Genomic DNA, 16,898 nt, shown 5'->3' with positions numbered 1-16,898 from the left:
ATTCTTGCGTTTTTATTTAATCATTTGAAGAGATTTTTTTATCAATGAACAATAATTATTATTAAATTGTTTTATCTAATTGGATGGTTTTGTCTTAATATGAGCGGTTCTGTTAATCTAATTGGTAAATTTACTTTTCCTGAGGAGTGTTCACTAAAAATATGATACGAATGAAGTTCAATCTTTATTTTGTCTGGTAATTTCATTGTCCAGGAACCTTACGCCATTAGTATGTTTATGATGTTAATTTTCTATGCAAATCATGTAAAAGTATTTTAAAGTACTGGAAATGTAAAACCATACGAGTCATGATTATTTTATATTTTATATCAGAGAATACAATCACACAAGTCGGATTTTATTTACCTCTGTTTACCACTCTGTCGCCTCACAGCCGACTCAAATTGTGACGTCATCAAAGCTGTGCTAGAGCCTCGAGTGAAGGCAGTGGTACAGCACTCTCTGAAAAGTGATACGCATCTCTGATGTAACTCAAAGTAAACAGATTGCTAGTACACGGTTACACTGAACTGCCAGAACCTTATGACCAAAGACTTACTATCAATATAAACAGTTGTAAGTAGGTTGTTTAGATTTTTATGTTGGTAACGCCACGTAGCGCTCTGTATGAAAATCACTGGCTGTGCTGTGTGCAGTCTGTGGTTGGTTGGCATTGTTGGAATATTCGCTAGTGTAGTGTTGGGCAGTTGGATGTGAACAGCGCATAGCGTTGGGTAGTTCGAGGTGAGCCGCCAGCAGTGGTGGATGTGGAGAGAGAGATGCCAGAGTTTTGAGGGTTACTATAAGCGGACGATCTGGACGTGTGTCCGACAGAAAAAGGAAATTTGTAAAGATGGATGTCATGAATTGATAGATATATATATGATGACTTTTGAACATTATTGAGGTAAATACATTGTTTGTTCTCTATCAAAATCTTTCATTTGCTAACTACGCCTACCAGTAGTTAGTGCCTTCAGTAGTTAGAATCTTTTATTTAGCTGGCAATATTGGCACTCGCTGTATTGCAGTAGTTCGAGTAACGAAGATTTTTGTGAGGTAAGTGATTCATGAAAGGTATAGGTAATTGTTAGTCAGAGCCATTCTTTTGCAGGGATTATTGAAAGTCAGATTGCGTTCCGCTAAAAATATTATGTGTCAGTTTGGTGATGATCAGAATAAGTAAAGAGAAAACTGTCTGAGTACGCTGAGTTTGGCTCAGCTGTTTGAAAATCCAATAACGTAGAAGTTTACCAGCACAGGCATTCTTAATTTTTCGAAGGGGACGTTTCACAGTATCACCCAGCGAGGAATGACTGCTAGTCATTCACATGCACGGATGTATGTAGTATCAATGAGCGTGCTGTACTTGCGTCCAGTGGGAAAAGCGCGCAATCCATCTGAGTTTGACCGAGGGTAGGTTGTGATGGCCCAGAGGCTGGGCACTATCGTTTCGGAACCAAACGACCTGTCCGGTGATCGAAAAGTGCTGTGGTGAGTGTCTTCAAAACACAGCGAAACCAAGGTGAAATTATATCTTGACGTTGTGGGGTTGGACGGCTACCCCTCATTACACATGTCGGACGTCGTAGATTGGACAGACTGGCAAAAGAGGACAGGCGGTGAACCGTGGCGGAACTAACATCAAACATTAATGCTGGGCAGAGTACATGTGTGTCTGAACACACATTGCAACGAACGCTCCTAAAGATGGGCCTCCACCGCCGACGACCCATGCATGTGTCAATGTTAACAACACGACATTGACAAGTGGACTGAAATGGGCACGTGACTAGCGGCATCAGACGTTGGCATAGTGGCAGAGCGTTGCATGGTCTGACGAATCCCGATCTCATCTACACCATGCCGAAGGGAGGATGCAAATCCGTCGCCTTGCGGGAATAGCTCCTTGACACCTGTCCTGCGGAATCGAGACAAGCTGGCGGCGGCTCCGTAATGCTCTGGGGAACATTCACGTGGGCATCCATGGGTCCAGTGGAGCTCGTGCAAGGTAGCGTCACTGCAAAGAAGCATGAAAAGACAATGCGTCCTAGATGCACCACTGGACATAACTAACGTTCAACCCTGTCTCATACGTTTTCTATTGGGAACAGATCCGAGAATCTTGCTGTCAACTGGAGTACTTCAACAAAGTGCAGACAGTTTATAGAGAGATGGCCATTCGTGGGCGAGCATTGTCCTATTGAGAAATGGCACCTACGGTACAGTCAAATGAGAGCTAACACATGAGAACGGAGGATGTCTGTGACATACCGCTGTGTCATCAGAGGTCCCTAGACACTACCAGCTACGACATGAAATCATACCCCATGTATCCCCACATCATGCTTCTCCAAAACTTTGGACTAATGGGATCTCTCCCAAGGTCGCCATCAAATGCGTCCACGATGATCATCTGGGGTAGGGCAATATCGTGATTCATCGCTAAAGACAGTGAGGTGCCATTTGTTAGCAGACCATGCTTTCCAATCACGGCACCAACCCAAACGCAGCTGTTTTTGTTGTGGCGTTAATGGCAGCTTACACATTGCATTGTAGTCCGCTAGTTCGGCCACAGCTATTCGCCGACCATGGGTGTAGGACGACACATACGTAATACTGGATGAAGTTGTAAGGTAGCTCAGTTACTGATGTCGCGCCGCCTCACATATTTTATTCATATTTTATGTAAAATTAGTACCACTCTGGCCGTTTCACTTAATGAATGGGTAACTAAGATGTTCTGCTCATAATTCGTATTAAATCGATAAAGTTGCCTACGGACAGGCCAGGAATTGGATTTAGCTGTTCATTTCAGTTTGTGAGAAGCAGTATTTTCTCCATTTTACCCCAGCAGAGAGTCAAAAGGCAGACGGCCCGCCAGCCTTTGGCACCGTCATAAACCTGTTGCGCTAGGAGCGTGGGAGTAAGAGTACCCCACCCCCGCGCGCGTCCAAAATTGGGGCTTGCATATATCGCAGCAGACAGTAATACCACGGGGAGCTTACAGCACTCATGCCCTACAGGGATTTCTTCCTTTTCTTTAAGGAAACGGCAGTTGGAAATTCTCCATCGGAATCGCAGAAAGCAGGGTCCTAATGGCTGCTCAGGAACGCCGCTGGAAAGTCAGTTTTTCTACTGCCCTTGTCTCCGCCCACAACCTAAACAAAAAGTCTCACTCCTGCAGAAGCTCTGCCTAAATGTGCAAATTTCATTGGAGCGGTAGTCGCTATCTTGAATCAACCTGGCCAGAAACTGGATAGCGTACAGAATCATTACCGTTGCCGGTGGATGGCTTGGGGTATTTCCAAATCTGGAGAAAGAAATTAAGGACTCCGCCTTCTGCTTCCTCGAGCGATGGTCTTGCAGTCCTTCTCAGCCTCACACACGCGGCAAGTACACTGATAACAGTCAATCTCAGCCGGCACACACGGTGCCAAGTACTGGAAGTTCCTAGATTTGGCCAGCAATGCTTCTATGTGGAATGGTTGAGTAGGCTTGATACTTGTTAACTTTGCGGAGTTCAACGTTTCATCAATTGATGAACCAGTTATTGATTGATTTGCAGGATGCATTTTGCATCTCTGTAGGGTGGTTGTCCATCCAAGTTATCTTTGCAGTAGCACCTTCTCATATGCTCTCCACCTGACCATTGGCAACTTTCTTTACCCAGTACCAAACTGGTACAAAGATTTGAATTAGACAGAATTGTCTCCTACCTTGCATTCATTGTTACCCTGTTAATTTTTCTATACGAATGCAATTGTGGGAAATAAACAGTATGTTTTATAAGCTTGCATTTTCATTTCATAGTTACAGGTCTCTCTTAAACACTGTGTCAGGTGGTGGCTGACCTGTGCATTTCATGCGAGAATCTTAACTACGTTTTATTGGCAGAAGACTTAGAAAATGTAACAGACCTACTAAGGAGACTGCCTAAACTACGCTTGTTCGTCCTATTTTAGAATACTGCTGCGCGGTGTGGGATCCTTACCAGATAGGACTGACGGAGTACATCGAAAAAGTTCAAAAGGCAGCACGTTTTGTATTATCGCGAAATATGGGAGACAATGTCACAGAAATGATGCAGGATTTGGGCTGGAAATCATTACAAGAAAGGCATTTTTAGTTGCGACGGAATTTTCTCACGAAATTCCAATCACCAACTTTCTCCTCCGAATGAGAAAAAAATATTTTGTTGACTCTGACGTACATAGGGAGGAACGATCACCACGATAAAATAGGGGAAATCAGAGCTCGTACAGAAAGATATAGGTGTTCATTCTTTCCGTGCGCTATACGAGATTGGAATGATAGAGAATTGTGAAGGTGGTTCGATGAACCCCCTGTCAGGCACTTAAATGTGATTTGTAGATTATCCATGTAGATGTAGATATAAAGGTGGACGTACACCTTATTAAATTCCACTTAAATAAGACATTATCCTTTGCGCGACTTGTTTCATTACCTTCTATAAGTAAACCAGCATGATTGGATAGGGAGATTACTCGATTTTCTAATCACGGGAACTCTAATCTTGCATTCAGGGCAATGCACACACAGAACCACAACCATTTCACTTCACAGAGTCTTTTAGTTGTTCTTGCTTGGCAGTGACTACTATGAGCTTGGTGTACAATTCGTTGAACCTCCTTGTAATGATCAGACATAATCAGTTGGAACTTTGAGCACGAGTGTGCCTTCCACCACGCTTCCATGCAGTGCAACATCGGACAACTGCCACATTTGAGTGCCTTACAGATATGGAAATTGCACAATTCGACCTGCCGGCCAAATGGAGACCCACAATGAGGTCCTTTTGAAACTCTGCCAGGTGCTGGTAACGCTATCTGATACTAGCACGTGCCACTTCCGTTATCACACAAGATCAGACACCACGTGCCTTATACACACTGTCGCGTCTGGTAACAACAGTAATGCACTCTGGTGTCCGTTCTGCCTGTCACAGATAATTGCAACTCCAATACTTTATGTACCTGTCGAAGGCGTGTACGTGTACGAAGTTACAATGACGTCCGGACACATGTTCTGGATGCAGGCAATATATAGCTGTTAAAAAAAAGAAAAAGTCGAACCTAACGTGGAGCCGAAAACGACTCTTCCGCACATTAAGTTTAGCCGTAGAGCATTCAGCAGTAGTGACCTCCACTGAATGTCCATATTTTAACACAAATTCGTTTAGGCACTGTGGCGACAGAAAAGTGTCATGTACTGTTTGCATGTTTGTACATGACATACTCATACGTTGTTGCAGAAAGTCTGGAGTATTTGCAGGTTTGTCTTTGCTTGATGTTGAAGTAACATTACCACTTCCGTGTGATTTTAATTCAATTCATTCCCTTCTGTGCTTGCACGGGACTTAAACCTTGGCTGTGATTTTCATCGGTCTGTTTTTTGAGCTATTAATGTACTACGTAATTTTCTCTACAATTTCATTGTTTTATTTTTCAGTAATTGGTTTTTAAGTGCGTCTAAAGCCAAACGCTTGTGCAAACAAGCATTATTACTTTGCTGCATGTAGACTCTATCTTCTCTGAGCCGGTAGCGGTATGAATGGCCGGAAACGCAATTTGGTGCCGCCCTTAAAAGCAGGTAATCCAACAAGTTACGCAACAAGAAGATGCTGTATTTGGTTCTACAGTGCTTTTATACCTGCTCTAATGGGCCACTAAATATATTGGGTGAGTTTACAGCAAGCTTGCAACGCTTGAAAGTAACTATTACCGGCTTCACTGCAACATTCTACGGCGAACCGGCTGTGTCCAGTGTAACTGGAAACACTCAATAGCAGCTGTTACTGCCACACGAATAGCAGGTTGCCAGATGAAACAGATATGTAAGTCGAAGCAATGTTTAAGAGTGATCATTTTGTTCACGTGCGAGGGGCTGGGGCAAGCAGTGTATTTAACACTAAATTCTTCTAGAATCTTCATATGGAAATGACGCTCTAAGCCACCCTTTTCTAACTCCGACTTTTGATGTTGCACATGGGTTAAGAAGAAACGCGAACTGACTGTAATTGACGCTGCAAGTGGAGTAGAAAAGAGTCTGGCACCTGCAGTAATTTAATTTGATAGAAATTAAATTAATAAAGGAAAGTTTCATTAACGTAGTGAGAAACGAAATGGTTGCTCTACCGATCTACAGAATGAAAGTTCTGTCCAAAATAACAATTTGATTTATTATGACTAAACTCAAAATAATAAACAAAACACATGAAACATTTACAATACGTCCAATTGGATACTCAGATAAATGCTGTGAAGGTGAAGTTCTCCATAAACTAGCTTGTGACATTTATGACCAAATGGTATGGGGAGCCAATTCCTTGCAACTCAAATCTTAAAAGAAACACCCAGCCAACCCAACATTAATTGCTGCTACAGTAGTGAGAACTCAGTCAATGAACACCCAAGACAGAACCACGATAGAAAAGACGGGAACAAGCGCGCTCTGCTGAGCTCTGATCGTCACATAGCAAAATTCCCTAATCTGCCGGTGATACGGACATACATTGCCAAGCTGTCTTCTTAACTGCAAGGACACGATCTGGCGAACCGGAGGCGATGGCTGGTTGCTTCGACGTCCCGTCGTGGTGATGATAATGTTGCGAGTATAGCCCGAAACAAATTATCCTGGTCTGGTTGTTCCAGACTAAAGACTTCCTAGCAATACAAATGCGCCTCTGAGGGAGACGAAGAAGGCTCGCCACACAATCACTGACGGTACAGTAATTGATTTTAACAAGCGAAGTCACACAGCAACTCAGGTACAGTCAACTTTAGCCAAAACTGCTCAAGACGGACAACATAGACCACTTGTACGCAGAACGCTCAATTGCCAACTGTAGTCGGAAAGTTACGCTGAAGTCGAAACTTCAGCAACTTTGTCAAACAGTTACAGTTAAATGAAAGCATATTAGACAGCCAACGGAAGGCAGGCTGTCCAGAGCAGCGAGAGCTCAGTCGTGTAACCTACTCCGACCGAAAGGCGAGACTCGACGCTACCAAGAGCACCTGTACAAGCCGAACACAGAACATTACCGCACCCACCAGAGTGGCCGTCGTTAAATGTGCCAATCAGCAACTCGAAAACCGGCGGAAAATTCCACTCTATTGCCGAAACACCAATTCCACCAATGGAGGTACTTGGCGCCAATTTCTGCGCCGATCTTGCTACGTCACGGAGCTATCACAGTTATGATTTTGCAGAAAACGCGGGAATTTGCCCGCCAAGACTACCTGGGAACACAAGCCACTTCAACGCCTCACTCGTAGTCCATCAGAAAGCGTTTTCACTAAGTTTCTGCGAAGTAACGGAATGTCTAACCTCAGCCAATCCTTTAGGCCCCTGTGTGCGTGTGACCCCCGCTCTTATGGCAATGTCGGCGTCTGGACAGCATCTACTTGGCTCCTTCCCCAAATTGAATACTCAGAGTAAGATATAAATATGAGAGGGGGCAAGTCACTGTGTGCATCATAAAGGCATGCCACCTCTCACACGTAAGACGATTACAGAAACATTTAAATGTTGTGTGAGTACCCGTCCATTCGCCGAAGTGGGAAGGGGCAAACATAGTGAGAAGGGGCAAACATAGAAGTCACAAAAACATATTTACGTCTCTAAGGAATGTTCTGTATTGTTTCCTAATCGGTCATCAATGATGAGTCCCGCTTTGAATTTAGCCCCGATGACCGGTAAAGACGTGTCTGGACGTCCCAGCCAGCTGTACGATGCCACTCTGACAGTCGGCTGCCAAACGGCCCGCCAACTTGGGTTGATGGTCAGGGCTGCCACTTCATTTCATAGCAGGACCCTTACAACATAGCCGTACGTCGACAATATTCTATGCCCCGTTTTGTTACCCTTCATGGCAAGCCATCATGGGTTCATATTTCAGCAAGATATTACCCTGTTGCGCATGGCGGGAATTTCTACCGCTTGTCTTCGTGTTTGCCAAACTCTACCTCGGCTAGCAAGGTCGGCGGATCTCTCCCAAATCGGGTACGTTTGGAGCATTGTGGGCAGGGCCCTCCAAACAGCTCGAGAGTTTGACGGTCTAACGCCATCTGGACAGAATTTGTCCTGACATTCTTCAGACCGTGAGTTGGCGGATGACATTTCAGAGCACAGAAAGATCAGTGACACTCGTTGCAGGTGAAATGATCACAACTGGATGATGTAGTCCAGGTGCTTTGGAGGGGTGGGGGGAGGGGGGATCTGTCACGAAATTTCATGTAAGAATTAGGCTTTCCGTGATCGATTGTCAGCTGTCTGCCTAACTACATCCTGAAATTACATTACTGTCCATCGACACTGCGCCACGGGAAAATTTAACAAATAACGAAATTTTACTTATTGTGGTTGCTCATTGTAATAATAAGAAGTCCGCCCCTGGTAGCTGAGTGGTCCCACTTTGCCCCCCAAGCCCCCACCGGTCCACTATCTTAAAAAAAAGAGTGGTCCCGCGACGGAATATCATACCTAACGATTTTTCTCCTCTCAGGGACTGGGCATTGTGTTGTCCTTATGATCATCGTTTCATCCCCATCGACACGCAAGTCGCCGATGTGACGTCAGCTCGAAAGACTTGCACCAGGCGAACGGTCTACCCAACGGGAGGCCCTAGCCACACAGCATTTCCATTTCAATTGTAGTAAGAAGAATAAATATTTAAATATTTAAATGAATACGTGGTTTGGGGATATACAATAAAACTCTTTCGAAAAGTCAAAATGACGTTACATTTTAACGCACGTGGTACCTTGAAACGGAGCAAACGTAAATACTTATGCTCTGTATGTCGCAATTGTACTATCGCTCACTCTGATACGCTCCCTGTACACAATCTGTCCCTATACCAAGTTGCTGTCACACTGTTTCTGCTGTTCACTATGATTTGTCTCTTTGCTTTTACGGAAATGCTACTTCAGTGACTATTGTGAGTCCTAGAAATGCTGTCGACGAATGTCGTTACCACTCCGTTTTCGGAAGAGTAATCGGCCAACAATTTTAAATGATGAACATCTCCTTGAAACTGCAGTGCCTCGGAGGCAAATACAAACTCATTTAATTCCACAAACACTTACAAGACAAGCACAACGCAGAACGAACAGTAAAGGATTACAACAGTAATAAGTGTAATAACTGAATGGCTATTTTACTATATACGCGGTAAATCAGACTGTGGTGAATCTCCTGAATCTTACACATTTCAGGCTCTGTCTTTAATTAATACAAGTGTAAACTGACACCACAGAATAAATAAATAATTCAAAGTTTTTCTCTCGAGTATGCGGAGTTTAGTTGGCTAAGTTTGTACAGAAATGTAATCTAACTAACTCAAACAAGAGTCTGGGTTTATACTATAACGCACGAATATTTTCATAGCTTTAAAGTTTTCTCTCTTTGACTGTTTACATTAACCGAGCTAAGATTGTTCTTGCAAAATCTACTGAGTTCATATACACCGATCAGTCACAACATTATGACCACCTAACCGATAGCCGGTATGTTCACCTATGGCGCGGAAAACAGCGGCGACGCTTCGTGGGATGGAAACAGTGGGAGGTCGCTGGAGGGAGTTGCCACCATATTTGCACGTACAAGTCACCTGATTCCACAGAGGGGGGGGGGGGGGGGGGGGGAGCGGTGAGCTCTGACGCCATGTTCAATCACGTCCCAGATGTGTTGATTGGGTTCACATCTGGCATCTGGCGAGTTGGGGGGCCAGTACATCAATTGTTCCTCGAACAATTCCTCGGGCAAGTGCAGCTCAGATGGTAGAGCAATTGCCCGCGAAAGGCAAGGTCCCGAGTTCGAGTCTCGGTCGGGCACACAGTTTTAATCTGCCAGGAAGTTTCAAGTTTCATTATTCTCTGGAAGTGGGATTTTCAAGGTTGATTCTTGCTTTCAGTTTTTGCACTGAGGGACGTCTGTGGTTTATATACGGTGCCGTGTAGTGAACACTGGCAGTTTTTAACGTTGATGTGACTATACAGGATGCTTCCGTAAGAGAGTGCAAAAATTTAACAGGACGTAGAGGACGCTCCACTGAACAGTTTGAGTTAGGGAACCTGGGCTCAGAGTAGCCAGTTTAAGGAGATAATACTAAAAAATCATATTACTGCTAAAACCTTCCCGTCTCCTCTATATCTCTTTTGTTACGCAACCTTCCATTTTACGATAACCTATGAAACATTCCTTTAGGATTTCTACCTCTTGCTTAATAATAACAGATGAAATCTTCCCTTTGAAATTAATTCTCTTTCTCAATCTTCTCATACAAATTTAAATGCTGCTTATTAAAAGTGATTTTCTGATTATTTCGACGAAACATAGAACGTGTCGTCGTCGTCGCCCTCAGTCGTTATTTGCAATAACCCAAAACCGTACCTTACCTTTTTTACTGTTACTGGATCGCCATCTGATTGCTACATCGAACTGCGACATGAATATACTTACTCTGTTTTACTATACTCTATTAGCTGCTGGTGGGATGTCATAATAAGTGGCTGTATTTATTACCAAAGCTGACGTTATTCTTTAATACCAAAATTGACGTTATTCTTTAATAGCAAAGCTGATGTTATTCTTTAATTAATTTGACTGAAGTTACGTAATTCATAGTTAAACTTTCTCTTGACAACAATAAAATTTTGCGAATTTTTACGTTGATGGTTTTTGGGATAGATTATAATCAGTAATGCAATATTGCCGGCAAAAAATTAATTATATTGTGAATGAAATGATTTTACAAACTTTCAAATGGGACTTACTTTTTACAATAATCTTACAACTAGCAATGCGCAAACATACCTTCAGTAGTCTTGAGTTTCTCAAAACATTAATTCAATAATATTAGTTCTTCTTACGATAATAGTTAGCTGATGTCTCTGTACATCCGTTTATAATCTCTAGTAAATCATAGCTAGTGGATGACAGGCACACCGCTCCTCTCAACCTCTCGCTTCAGACCTGCTACCGACTCGCTTCACATCTCGCTTACTACTGACTTCCTACGAACGCTAAAGTGCGGTCTCTCCTGCCAACAATGCTTTCTGGTGCAGACAATCCCTGCTACCATTACAAAATGTATCAATGCGAGGTCTTTCCCGCTGTCTCTCCCGCCCTTTTTAAAATTATATCAATGTGCGGTCTCTCTTGCCAACAATACTTTGGTGCAAACATTCCCTGTTACCAGAATCATTTCCAACATGACAAATATTAATTATTCCTACTGAATCCTATTAATAAAATATAAACATCTTTCATAAATTGTGGTTTGACAATAGACAATAGAAATATACACGTCTTACACTGTTCAAATGGTTCAAATGGCTCTGAGCACTATGGGACTCAACATCTTAGGTCATAAGTCCCCTAGAACTTAGAATTACTTAAACCTAAGGACATCACACACACACCCATGCCCGAGGCAGGATTCGAACCTGCGACCGTAGCAGTCCCGCGGTTCCGGACTGCAGCGCCAGAACCGCTAGACCACCGCGGCCGGCTCTTACACTGTGCACTTTTTTATTTACATTAGTTAAAATTAACTGCAAATACCATAAATGACACAATGGACGTACTATTTGTAGTGTATCTTACAAAATACGCTGAAACTGACGGCCGTCAACCTCATTGCAAGCGTGAAATCAGCTAACAAGTTTTTGATGCACCCTGACAAATATTCCTGGCGTGTTTCGAATTACATCACAGGCAGCTACAATTCTGGCAACGAATTCCATCTTTGTATCCACGGGGTATTACACACAAGTGATTTTACATATCCCCATAGGAAATAATCATAGGGATTCAGGCCAGGTGACCTCGCAGGCCATGGAATAGGACCTCCCCTTCCAGTCCAGCGACCAGGAAATACTGCATTGAGATGGTTGCGAACATCCACACTGAAGTGAGGTGTTGCACCGTCATGTTGTATCCACATTCTCTCACGAACAGCCAAGGGTACGTTCTCCAACAATGCATGTCTGTGCGGCTGGACCCGGTGGAGGTTCGAGTCCTCCCTCGGGCATGGGTGTGTGAGTTTGTCCTTAGGATAATTTAGGTTAAGTAGTGTGTAAGCTTAGGGACTGGTGACCTTAGCAGTTAAGTCCCACAAGATTTCACACACACACAACAACTCTTAGCAGGAACGTCAAGTACAGATGGCCATTCAGAAGGCCATTTAGAAGATATGGCTCAATGAGATTGTCACCTTCAGTGCCGGTCCAGATATTCACAGCAAAACGTACTTGGTGATGTGACTCTACTACAGCGTGAGGGTTTTCCTCATGACGCACAAGGCTATTCCTGCTGTTCGAAATACCATCATGATTAAATGAAGGGTGTGATATTATTGGATTTCAGACATTTTGCATATGAGAAAAAGACAGCCACCAAGCTGTAGTTTGCAGTGATACTAAGCATGACAACACGAGAGTAAAAAAAAAACGAAATCTGTTTATAACGTTCGCCTACACCAAGAGGCGCGGCCAGCGTTTAAAAGGTACTTTTAAATACTATGACTCGCTGGGCGCAGATATTTAAAATCATTGCCACAGCGCTTGATAGCAAGAAGCTGCGAAACAGAAGAAAGAACAATTTATCATTTGTTAGGAAAATTCTAGAGTCTTTATAGTTAGTTGTACTTCTGGTCGGCGATATGTTAACATGTACTTCATTACCTTTGATGTTTGGTTGCCGACTTGTTAAGACGTGTTGTGTAGCACCGCTACAAGTTTAGTGTGAAAAACCACGTTATCATCAAGAAAGAAAACGCTTTTGTAAACCTAGTGACGATAAAAAAAATACTTACGCGCACGCCAGGACATTTAATTTTTACAAAATATCACACATACAAAAGCAGCGATTGTTGGACTGCTCCATGTATGAGAAAAACATAAAAATGTAAGTTTTGTATTCATTGTAAATTTGGTAATGTTTACAGTTTAACGCCTTTCTTCTTTGAGAATATACTTTTCCTCCACTGTTCAGAAAATCTATGCTTATTCTTTTCTTTAAATTGACCACAAATAATGTTTATGTTTAAATGAACTTTGTTACAGGTTCGCTCTTTATCGCGGTTTGTCGATTGTATTTGGGAGACCATTAACGTGTTCAATTTACGATCTGACAACTTTTTTTACAAAATTTCACTGTTTTGCATTCATTTCCAATTTTTTTTGTTATTCAAATAGGTCCCTTAGGTAATTTCATTGAAGAGTCTGATTGCGTGAAAGCAATCCGGGTTAAGAGGTCATTTGAGAAACTATTTTCACGCAATCAATCCGTACGTCTCCTAAACACAATCGAGAACCGACGCATCGTCGATCATTCATTAATTTTTCTCTTTTTCCAAGTCGTACCAAGAAACGGCCAAGGAGAACTGCCGTGAGTACGCAATCTAGTGTTAAAAGGTTGCATTCTTTATCTTGTCGGCAAACATTGCCATGAATTATCAACATCAATGTTATATTTGGTTAAATGTGAAAAGCCAAACAAAAAACCTTTTAACGCTAGAAGGGCCGCCAGTAAACAGCACGACTTGGAACAACCACAGACACAATGCGACCCTTGGTGCGAAGTCAGTCACCAGCTTTGCATGGACTCGTTGCGAGTGATATGGGTGTAATTGCTATTCGTGGAGTATTAGCCACACGCTGGTATGTGCAGAACGCATTTCACGTGCAGTACGACGAGTACTTGTAGTGGGGTCGCTGCAATACTTACCAGCACCTCCTCCTCCTCTTCAAAATCGGATGTGCGAGTGGTCCTCATGTTTCCAGGTCCCTCGTTTCTTCTTTCCAATGAACCAGTCTCCCGCATTCATCGATCAGGGGGAATAAACACTCGTCGTGACATATGATGACTGTTAGGAAATCGTTCCCTATACAGTCTTTCAGCAGCGAGAGGATTGCAACGTACTTACCCACATACGAGGTGCATGTCGGTGAGTTCTGCGAAACTGTACCGCTACTGCTCCATCGTATTGTCTTGTACGTCTCTATGAATGGGTCTTTAGTTGATTCATTGTACGTTCTGTCATAGGGCAATGTAAATACGATACAGTTCCACCTTATGGAGAGGTAAAGTAAACAAAACCTGCATCATGACTTCCTACTAATCAGGCTCGCCCCCTTGATTTCTTGCAGGAAAAAAAGAACGTACATGTAAATAAACAGCACAGTACGTGTAAACTTGTAAGCACGTTAGTTGTAAATAAGCTGGAAAACAATACTAGGCAAATCGGTAGACAAGTTTGCTTCCATATCTCCTTAAGCTGGCTTCCCCGACCCCACGTTCCCTACCTCAAAACGCAGGCTCTTACAGAAACACCCTGTATATTATATTTCATGTTTTTGTTTGCATTTATCAGCAGCCCACTAAAGTGTATTTTATAACTTAGATGTCACACTTGCTTGGCATCTGGACATAGCATTGACACTGTTAGTCAGTTGTGACAGGTAGATAGCATGGCACGATCTAGTGCATTAGGGAATAGTGGGAAGGGCCGTAGATCCTGATTTTATGGAGATTCGGGTATGCACAATGTTGTTGGCTCTAATACTATTGCGGACACTCAACATTGGCATTCAGATCTATCTTAAGCACTTTTATGCTTTCCCATCATGGCAATGTATTTTTATATAGTTTAGTTTTTAATTATTATTCACACTGATTAATCTGGCTCTTACTTTAAGCATTTTATCAGCAATTTTTAGAGCACCAGCCATCTATAACAACTGTCATGGTTCGTTGCCATGCCAAGATTTAGCAGCTGAACACCATTGTAGTCACAGCCTGCAAGCGGATCTGGCGAGAGCTGAGTGTACTAGTCTTAGGGGCCTTGTATGTTTACAAATCCAGTGTGTTGTATGCAGCCAGAATATGCACTACACCTCCGGCTGGTTAATGATGTAAAGACTAACTGTAGGTCTTAACCCATTTTGTTTGCATCGGACTGCACCACATGCCGTAATAACGTAATTTGCTGCTTCTTTCTTATTTCTAGTGTGGGTTGTCCATCTTTTTTATTTTATAGAACAACACGCAGTATTTTGAAAGCTTGGGCAAGGGACATTTACCTGCTGGGATATTTTTATGTGCGGTATCTCATGTACCCGTCGCTACCAAATATCAGTAAGTTCCCTTACAATTTCTTGGTAGTCCAGTCTCACTAAACGGTGTCACGCCACTATTATGAAATGTTGCATTTTTCCCACAGGCCAATCCGAAGATGTCTAAATAAAGGTGAAACACGTCCTTGGGAAATAACAAAAAAATTTTAACGTTGCAACGAAGACTTCGGCTGAAGATGGCAGCAAGAAACTTGCTGAAATGTTGCTGGAGATCGACGCATTAACTCGGCTGTCAACCTGAGAAGATTTTATTATTATGTACCTTCTCAAACCATGAAGCTTCATTTCATTTCCTTCTCCCCTCCTGATTGCTTCGCATGTGAGTTATTTTTTGACTTGGCAGTTGGATGTCGACGAAAGCCTTGTGACAATCAGCACTATGTAGAGTGGAGAATAACGACCGGACCACGTGGTCGGAGCAGGGTCGGAAATGCATGGCTGTGGAGCCACGGTCAAAAGACGACTGCCAATCAGTGGCAAGCACGTCGAACTTTATCCGGCAAGCAAAAGTATTTGGGTGTCCGAAATGAATTTTCATTCTGTTGCGAAGTGTTTGCTCATATGAAATTTCCTTCCAGATTAAAAGAATGTGTTGGGCTGGGAATCGAATCCAGGACCTTGTCTTTCACAGGCAAGTGTTCTATCAGCTGACCTAGCCGACCTCAAATCACTACTTATTCTTACAGATTTGTCTCCGCCAATACCTCATCTCCTCCATTCCACACTTCACAGAAGTTGTTCTGAGAAACTTGCAGGAGTATCAATCCTGGAAGAAACTACAATGTGAAGATACAGCGATCTATTGAAGGCTCTCACAAACAGCGATTCCATATTGTTTTTTTCCCGCAGTGTTTGGAATAAATACTTTTTTGATGAACTTTTGTGGAAAAGGAAACTTGAGGAAATTTTTGCGGAACCAAACCAACCATACAACGCACCTCAACACATAATGTATGGAAATAAACAACAATTAAACTTTACACAAAGTAACAGTCTTGTCGTTGCTGCTGTATGATAGTGAATGTGAGACCACAATATCATATCAGTCACGAAAAATCGAATCCTCAGAAGTGAAGTTCCTCCGGTTTGTAACGGGATATTAATTACTGGACCATACAGAAGCATCGATATTAGACAAGAATTAAATGTAGAATCCAGTGCAACTATAACTGGAAAATACTTAGTGGAGTGGAGAGATCATGTCCAAAGTTCGTCTAATAACAGGATAACTAAAGTTAAAGTAATATTCAGGGTGTCCCAGGAGGAATGGTCAACATTGGGGCTATGACAGAAACGACCATTCGAAATAAAGAAAAATCTAGGTAAACATGGGCTGTAAAATGTATATTTGAAGAGCTATGGCCGCTTCTTCATCTTCGCTACTGTGAATCACATGTCTTTTACTGAACAACTACCCATAGTTCTTAAGATATGTATTTTAGAGTCCACGTTTATTAGACATTTTTTCTTGTTTTGCTCCTTACTACCTCCTCTCAGAATATGGAAAGCAAATCGCATGCAGTGGAAGAGATTTGTTTCACAGTATCGAAGATGAAGAAGTACGCAGAGCTCTCAAGGCATGCATTTTCTAGCCCGTCAGCCTTTTTTCTTGGAATGATCGTTCCTGACACATCCTTGAATACTGACCAGTTGCCCTAGGATACCTTGTATAACCCCATAGGAAAGAGAAATGTTGGATGTCCCTTAAAGAAATGGAATGAAGAATTCTGAGGC

This window comes from Schistocerca cancellata, chromosome 7 (assembly GCF_023864275.1).
Source record: "Schistocerca cancellata isolate TAMUIC-IGC-003103 chromosome 7, iqSchCanc2.1, whole genome shotgun sequence".
Lineage (NCBI taxonomy): Eukaryota > Metazoa > Arthropoda > Insecta > Orthoptera > Acrididae > Schistocerca > Schistocerca cancellata.
Note: the sequence above shows the minus strand (reverse complement) of the source record.